Source organism: Macrobrachium nipponense, chromosome 26, assembly GCF_015104395.2.
Source record: "Macrobrachium nipponense isolate FS-2020 chromosome 26, ASM1510439v2, whole genome shotgun sequence".
Lineage (NCBI taxonomy): Eukaryota > Metazoa > Arthropoda > Malacostraca > Decapoda > Palaemonidae > Macrobrachium > Macrobrachium nipponense.
This window is the reverse complement of record NC_087215.1, coordinates 64,656,143-64,663,521: the sequence shown is the minus strand read 5'-3', so window position 1 is coordinate 64,663,521 and position 7,379 is coordinate 64,656,143. Positions and strand designations below refer to the sequence as shown.

Genomic DNA, 7,379 nt, shown 5'->3' with positions numbered 1-7,379 from the left:
CTCCAAAAACTGACACTAACCTCTAGAACACCAACAGAAGCGGAGGAATGAATGGCATCATAACTGTGCACACTGTTCAGTAGGCGATTGGCCTGCCTGCAAAACCGCCTACACACTACCTCCCACGAAAAGGCTAAACAGCAATCTGCACACCTGCTGCAAAAGTTATTAATTAATGTGCATTGACATCAGAGCAAACGAAGAAATAGGTTTCTGATGGGAACGTGGAAAGACTCTAGTGAGCATTGACTGGTGAGAACTGAGAACGAAATCCTTCCCCTGCTCCTGGAACTTCCTCCGATTCCCCTGTAGTTTTTTAGCAAGGAGAAAAGACAGCTCGCAGCCTGAAATTTATTTTCTGTTCTAGAACAACGTAAGAAAAATAAAAATACCCAGACTGGAAACCTAAAGAAGTATTCCTCTTGTTTCTGAAGCATACCAACTGTACAACGATGAAAAGAGAACTTTAAGTGTTGTAACTTGTATTGAACTCGAGAGCTTGTTAACGGTGTTGGACAGTTAAGACTAGGCCTATTGAGCTCATTCTATGGGGAAGATAGCTCCCGTCGATAGCCTTTCAAAAATGACGTCTTGCTTGTCTTGATTAAGCACGGGCTTTGCTCTTTTAGGCAGTCTGTCACTAAAGATGGCCATGGATGACATCCACTGAACCCTTGTCGGCTTGAAGAACCACAGCACCACATACTAAGTCATGCTTTCGAAATCTGGAAAGGGCTAGTGCGTCTAAATATCCAAACTAAAATCGAGTATATTCTCTTTTTTATTTATTAAGGAAATATTTGATTTATTAGGTAGACTTAAAGCATGGTTATCTGCATTGTCATAATACATAAAAGGAAGAAGAAACATTAACACACAAATCCGTTCGCTTACGTCTAAGGAACAACAGAGTACCGTAGCCGTGACGTAGCGGGCCACTTTGGCGCCACTTTCAGGGCCACCTAGCTGTTTCCGCTCCATAAGAAATTAAAATGAATTAAGACCCGTATAATTTGACTAAGAAAAGGTAAGTATTTATTTAATGTTATATGAAGTATGGTGTTTAGTTGTCATTTAATTTTTTTTCTGGTAATCGACTGGTATCTTTTACATACAATCGTATAAATTTGTGATTTTTCCCAATCAAAATGTAATCGGTCTCAGTTCTAACTTTCACCTATTCAACGATTTTCTGGCCGTTTCAAATTCGGTCCCTCCCATTAAGTTTATTCTTTAGGAGCAAAAACATACAAGTGGGTCAGGGAGGGGTGGTGATTGCGTCACACTACAGAACTGTTTGCTATGAGATCACCAACAATAAAGCTCTAAGTAATTCAATAACGATAACTGGAAATTAAAATATAAGAATTATCCTTAAAACCAGTTTACAGGTCTTTCCTGCATTTTCGAGGCTTCAGTCCAATGAGCTAACAATGAAAAGTTCATTATCTAGAAAATAGATGTCCTTATCTTTGATAAATACTTTAAATGGCAAAACAACAAATACGGGCTGTTTGGCAAAACAATTGCAGACTATGATTACGCTATACTGGTCTGCATTTCCTCATTGCAATGCCATTATTTCTGTTAAATCAACAATAATATTTCTGTATAACAAATAACCGTTGAACAACAGCGCTGTTTATCATATTAGGATAGAAGACAAATCGTTCTCGGTCACAAATGCGAAGACTTCAGATAAGTGGCGTGTAAGTCCAGCTACCATTTCGAGGTCAAGTCAGTGTTCCTGTGTCAAATTGATCTGTCTCGTTTTTAAAATTATTTCGTGTGAGAGCGTTCAATTTACGGACGCTGTAGCTAAAATATATGACGAAAATCGACTGTCTGATTCTTTTAGAAGTATTTTGTTGTTGTGTTCGGCACTAAACCACCATGCAGTATTCAGTGCTGTGCAGTCGGTGTAGTAGGGTTCATTGGACAGCCGACTTTGAGTCTTCTTGTTTTGTGAGACGTATGTATCAGGCTATCATTATTTTACTTCATTCACACCATTCTTTCATTTCATGCTGTCACTAATAAGCCTCATTGAGAACTGTCGCGTTTGGACTCTGCGGCCTTACTCTTACAGGATACAGGCTGCGTTACACGATGTTTCGTGGCACCCTGTCTGGCTGCCAATTTTGTTACTAAGTAGAGAGAGAGACAGTTCAGGCGGCTACTGGGAGATCTTTGAGTCGGCCGTGCTCCCGTGACACCGTCTTAATTAATGGACGTGTGCTAATTTCAGCGTTTCTTCCGTATTAGCTTTAGTCGCAAAGTTTACTGGCAAGTTGCCACGAGATTTCAAAACTTTTAAGAAGCCGCCGTCACGAATCACTACAAGTGACTCTCTCTCTCTCTCTCATTTTCTATGGCATGTTGGCAGGGATAATATAGAAACTGTTTATTAATGCGTTCACAGTACTTGAACATGACTTTTTGTCTGTGTTAAGTGACTAGGCCTATCCTTACCTTAACAAAGAACTCCCAATTATGGAGGAGCATAATGGGAAACCGTGGTTTTAATTAGAAAGTTGCTAAAACTTAAAGTGTAAATGCCTTGAAACGGCAGTATATATAAAAAATATGCTTTACAAACTGCCCAGGTATCACGTATCACACACGCCATCACTGGCGAAATATCGAAAACGAACTGTAGGCCTACATTTCCACAAATTTAGTTTAGGATGCAACCCCTTTAATTACCTCTGTCCCAAATCTTAGTAAAGGTTAAGAATGCTCTTAAATAACGGCCTCACCCAGATTGGAAGCGTCCCACAAGGTTAAGTTGATGGTTAGGTTACGCTGTATACCGAATATCGTTCCCTGTTTTTCTGCGTTTTATGATGAATTTCTTCTTGTCAATACACAGATGAACCAAATGCACTCCACGGACAGGCCCCTTTAGGCCTTAGCCGGGTTGTGCCTTCATTGCAATTTGCTTGGTACAATGTTAGGCGTCATTTAAGATTCCTCGCAGCCTTCCCTTCGTCCCCAAGCTGCAACCAGGGTTTGTTTCCCGGGATCCCGAGATCCTGGACAATTCTCAAGGTTTAATAATCCCGGGATAATTTTGCAAATTCCGGGAAATAATTGAGTACAAAAATAGGGACAAATTTGACTGCAGGATGGTTGTGGACTTGTTTTTCTGTATATGGTTATATATATATATATATATATATATATATATATATACTATATATATATATATATATATATATATATATATATTATATATATATATATATATATATATATATATATATATACTGTACGTACAGACAATTTCTGTCATTATCTGTATGATAATAATGATATCTCTCTCTCTCTCTCTCTCTCTTCTTCTCTCTCTCTTCTCTTCTCTCTCTCTATCTCTCTCTCTCTCCTCTCTCTCTCTCTCTCTCTATATATATATATATATATATATATATATATATGTATATATATATATATTACGTTTGTGGCTGTGTGAACTTCATCATATACTCTAAAATTAACTGAGAGGTGGTACACAACATCTTGCGTCTCCTAATTCTGCAAATTAAGGATGCACTGTAATTCTAGATCGAAAAACGCGATTAATATAATTGGGATTTTGCGTAAGGCAGAAAATGTAAGTCACTTAACACTGTTATAAATTAGCAATATAAATGAACACTTCTAGTTACAAGTCACAAATATTTCTTCACTTCACTTCTTCTCTGAAGGAGATGCAAGGGGGGAATTGAGTTATAGATATGAGAGCAGACAGTAATTAAGGAAGTAAAAAAATGGTGCATTGAGCAAATTTCAAATCCAAACGTACCTGGTTTGTGACAAATCGTGTCTTGAATAGAGCCCCCGGCACGGGGGAAAAGGAGCTTTTGGGGGAGAATCGTCTCGACCCCCAGATAGTGAGCGATAAGGAAGTTTCTGTGACCTGTATGTTCAGTACTACGTCTGCTAGGTGAAATGACCTTCGGAGACTTTTCTACTCTGTCTCTCTCTCTCCCATTTAACTCTTATTTTCGTATCTTGGCGCCGGCTTCTTTTTGGGTTGGTCTGGAAAAAAATTCGCAGGACAACACCAGGTGTGGAAAAATAGGACAATGGGGGTCATTTAGCTGTAGGAGAGGCGTAGGTTTTGGGTAAGAGGAGCGAAGTAGGCAAATCTGTCGTAGCGAATTGTTAATGATTAAAGGAGTGGGCAGATGCGGCTTCCGTACGCCGTCTTGTGTGGTCTTATTTTGACTAGAAGTGAGAAAAATATTTTATTAAGATTGGTTAAGACTGAGGGCCCGACGTGCATCTCTTGTATGCGCGTTACAATACATATGGGGGGAGCGCCTCAGTGGTGTGGTTGGTATGGTGTTGGCCTGCCACCTCGGTGGCCGCGAGTTCGATTCTCGAGCATCCCATTGAGGAGTGAGAGATGTGTATTTCTGGTGATAGAAGTTCACTTTCGACGTGGTTCGGAAGTCACGTAAAGCCGTTGGTCCCGTTGTTGAATAACCACTGGTTCCATGCAACGTAAAAACACCATACGAACAAACAAACAATACATATGGGACTGCTTCGCGTGATTATCGTCCCAAATATTACAAAATAAAGCATTAGGTAAACAGTAACATTACGTTTTCACACGATAAAGAACTATGTTCCTCTTGAAAAATCTGCAAACTTGTACATGCTTATTTTTTCACGGTTTTATATCCTTGTCCTCTAGAGATTTAGGCCAGTGTGATAAACTGTTAACACTGGAACAGATGCTTTATCTTCCCTCCACGGATTTATTTGACAAGCATTGTCTTGCAAAAGTGTTGCAACTTGCAATTTTGCATCTAGCAAGACGCTGTCGATGGGAAAATGCAATTCATTGAAAATATAAAATATTTCATATAAATATCAAAACGGTGACATAATCTAGACACCTATCATTATCGTATATATATATATATATATATATATATAATATATATATATATGAATATATGTATATATATATATATATATATATATATCTATATATATATATATATATATATATATATATCTATATATATATATATATATATATATATATATATATATATACTATACATCATATTAACAGAACAAGTCCACAACCATCCTGCAGTCAAATGTGTCCATATTTTTGTAGTTAATTTTATCCCGGGATGTGCAAAAAATTATGTATGTATACACACATATATATGAAAAACAAATGTATGCTGGAATTAAACATAAGGTGGAATTAATAAGACAGTCAATCTACAGTAATATTTCTGCATATCTTGTAATGTTAAGCATATCAAAAACCCGAAAGGGAAACTATGTATAATGTGCAATTTTAGGCAATTGAAAATTCCGGGAATTCCCAGGATCACGGGAATAGGACTAATTTTATCCTGGAATTCCGGGACAAAGAAAAGGCTCCAAAACGACAATCGCTAGTTGCAACCCCTTTCATTCCTTTTACTATGCCTCCATTCATATTTTCTTCCATCTTAATTTCCACCCACTCTTTACAATTGTTTCAACAATATTAACAGCGTTGAAAGACCTCATGGGTCCCAGTGCTTGGTCAGTGGCCTAAATTTTATATTCGGTTACAGTTTACGGACAGGTGTTTTTCTTTTGTCAATACACAAATCATCATCATCTTTCCCACCGTTATCCCTACATTAAGGGGTCGGTTGCCTACCAAACTCTTCTCTCATCTTCCTTCACTTCACATTATCTCGCCATCTAATTCACTGTCTCCCTCTTGATCTTCTACCTCTAATATGTTCCTTCCAAGGTCTCTTCACTCCGTCCTCGTCATCCATCCTCAACACATGCCCATACCATCTCAATCGTGACTCTCTTGTCACCTCTGTCATCTTTACTAAGCCTGCCAGCCCTTCTTCTTATTTCATCATTTTCCAATCTCTCATAATCCCCTCAGCATTCTCATCGCTGTCCTCTCAAACTTTACTTCCTCTTTTCTTCTTAGAGAGCCCATGTTTCTGATCCATACATCAACACTGGTCTTATCACTGTGTTATATTATATCTTGACTTGTAGCTTGATTGGCATTTTCTTATCACATACCACTCCAGCTACGTCTCTCCACGGCTCCCATGCAGTTCTTTTTGTCAATACTCAAAGAGGCACGTATAAATGACTATGCATGTGTTAATGAATACGTGTCAGTGGCTACAGGCCTGATTTTTATAGCATAAAATAACGAAGCAACATCGTTGGTTAATTAGGGAAACGCGGTGTTGTGACGTAAAGTTGTTATGTATGTTGTACAAGGCTCCATTTGAATGTTTTTTTTACAGTGTACTAGAAAATTCTAGCATATATATAGAGAGAGACGCGTATCTAAAAGTGTGGAGAAATTGTTAAGTTTAACGGAGATTGCGAGTGCGTTTCTTCAGTATTTAATCAGACATGTTCGAAAAAATTTTCATCTTTACGTATAAGAATACTTAGAAATAGTTTTATCAGTATTTATTTTGTCATGTATTTCACGTAAGCTGTGTCATGACAGGCACAAATGTTAGATTCAAGAAGGCGAATTTTAAATGAACGCGCTCGGCTACTTACTGCTAGATTTCCTCCTGTACGTGGAAATTAATGCTACTGTCAAAATAATCTTACCAAGATTTTACTTTTATGGTTCTTTGATAAATGCAAAGATTACTTTAATTTTGTAGTCTATTACTTGGGCAAAAACTTTATGCTAGATACATAAGCATTGGTATGCTATAATGATCGTCCATAATCATAAAAGAAGAAGTTAAATGTTAAGGAAAATCAGATGATGAAAAAAGAAATTCGCCGTCAGTCGTGTATCGATGCGTGTCACTATTAATAAACGTTGGCAATTAAGATTTATTTGTGTTTACCGAGTAAGTTACTCAGACATATGTTAACAGTTTTTATGATTTTTTTTTTTTTGTAGCGGCCAACTGAGCAGACAAGGAAAGGGTAGGGGAGGGGGGAGTTGAGAAAAAAGTTAGGCCTAAGTTCAACCCCAGAGGAACCTGTGACTGTACTTTATTAATCTTTCCTCATACTTCATCTCCTATTAAATTCCCCAGTGAGCTCCACAGTAGGAATATACTAAGACATTTCCCGTGTCATACGAAGTAACCATCTGTACATCTTATCGTTTTCCTGATAACGGATCTAATTACTGATGGGGGACAGACGGGCAGTTGCTTCCTCCACAGTAATTGTGAACCGAATTTTCTATTTTTATTTTTCGAATTATGAACGAATCAAAATTGAAATTTATTTTATTTTGCCCCTGCATTACTGAGGGTAGCACTAATATATATATATTATATCTATATATATAATATATATATATATATTATGAGAGAGAGAGAGAGAGAGAGAGAGAGAGA

The 7,379-nt window shown here is 37.6% G+C and overlaps 1 protein-coding gene across 2 annotated transcripts in view; it reads left to right on the top strand.

Moving 5' to 3' along the window:
* Positions 1-1,862: 1,862 nt before the first annotated feature.
* LOC135200346 (D-aspartate oxidase-like) overlaps positions 1,863-7,379 on the top strand; it is a 34,678-nt gene continuing 29,161 nt past the window's right edge. The window contains exon 1 of one of the 2 annotated variants that reach the window (XM_064228928.1): positions 1,863-1,972. The gene's annotated coding sequence lies outside the window, so the exon portion shown is untranslated. The remainder of the gene's footprint in view (positions 1,973-7,379) is intronic. The other variant, XM_064228925.1, reaches the window with a different exon arrangement.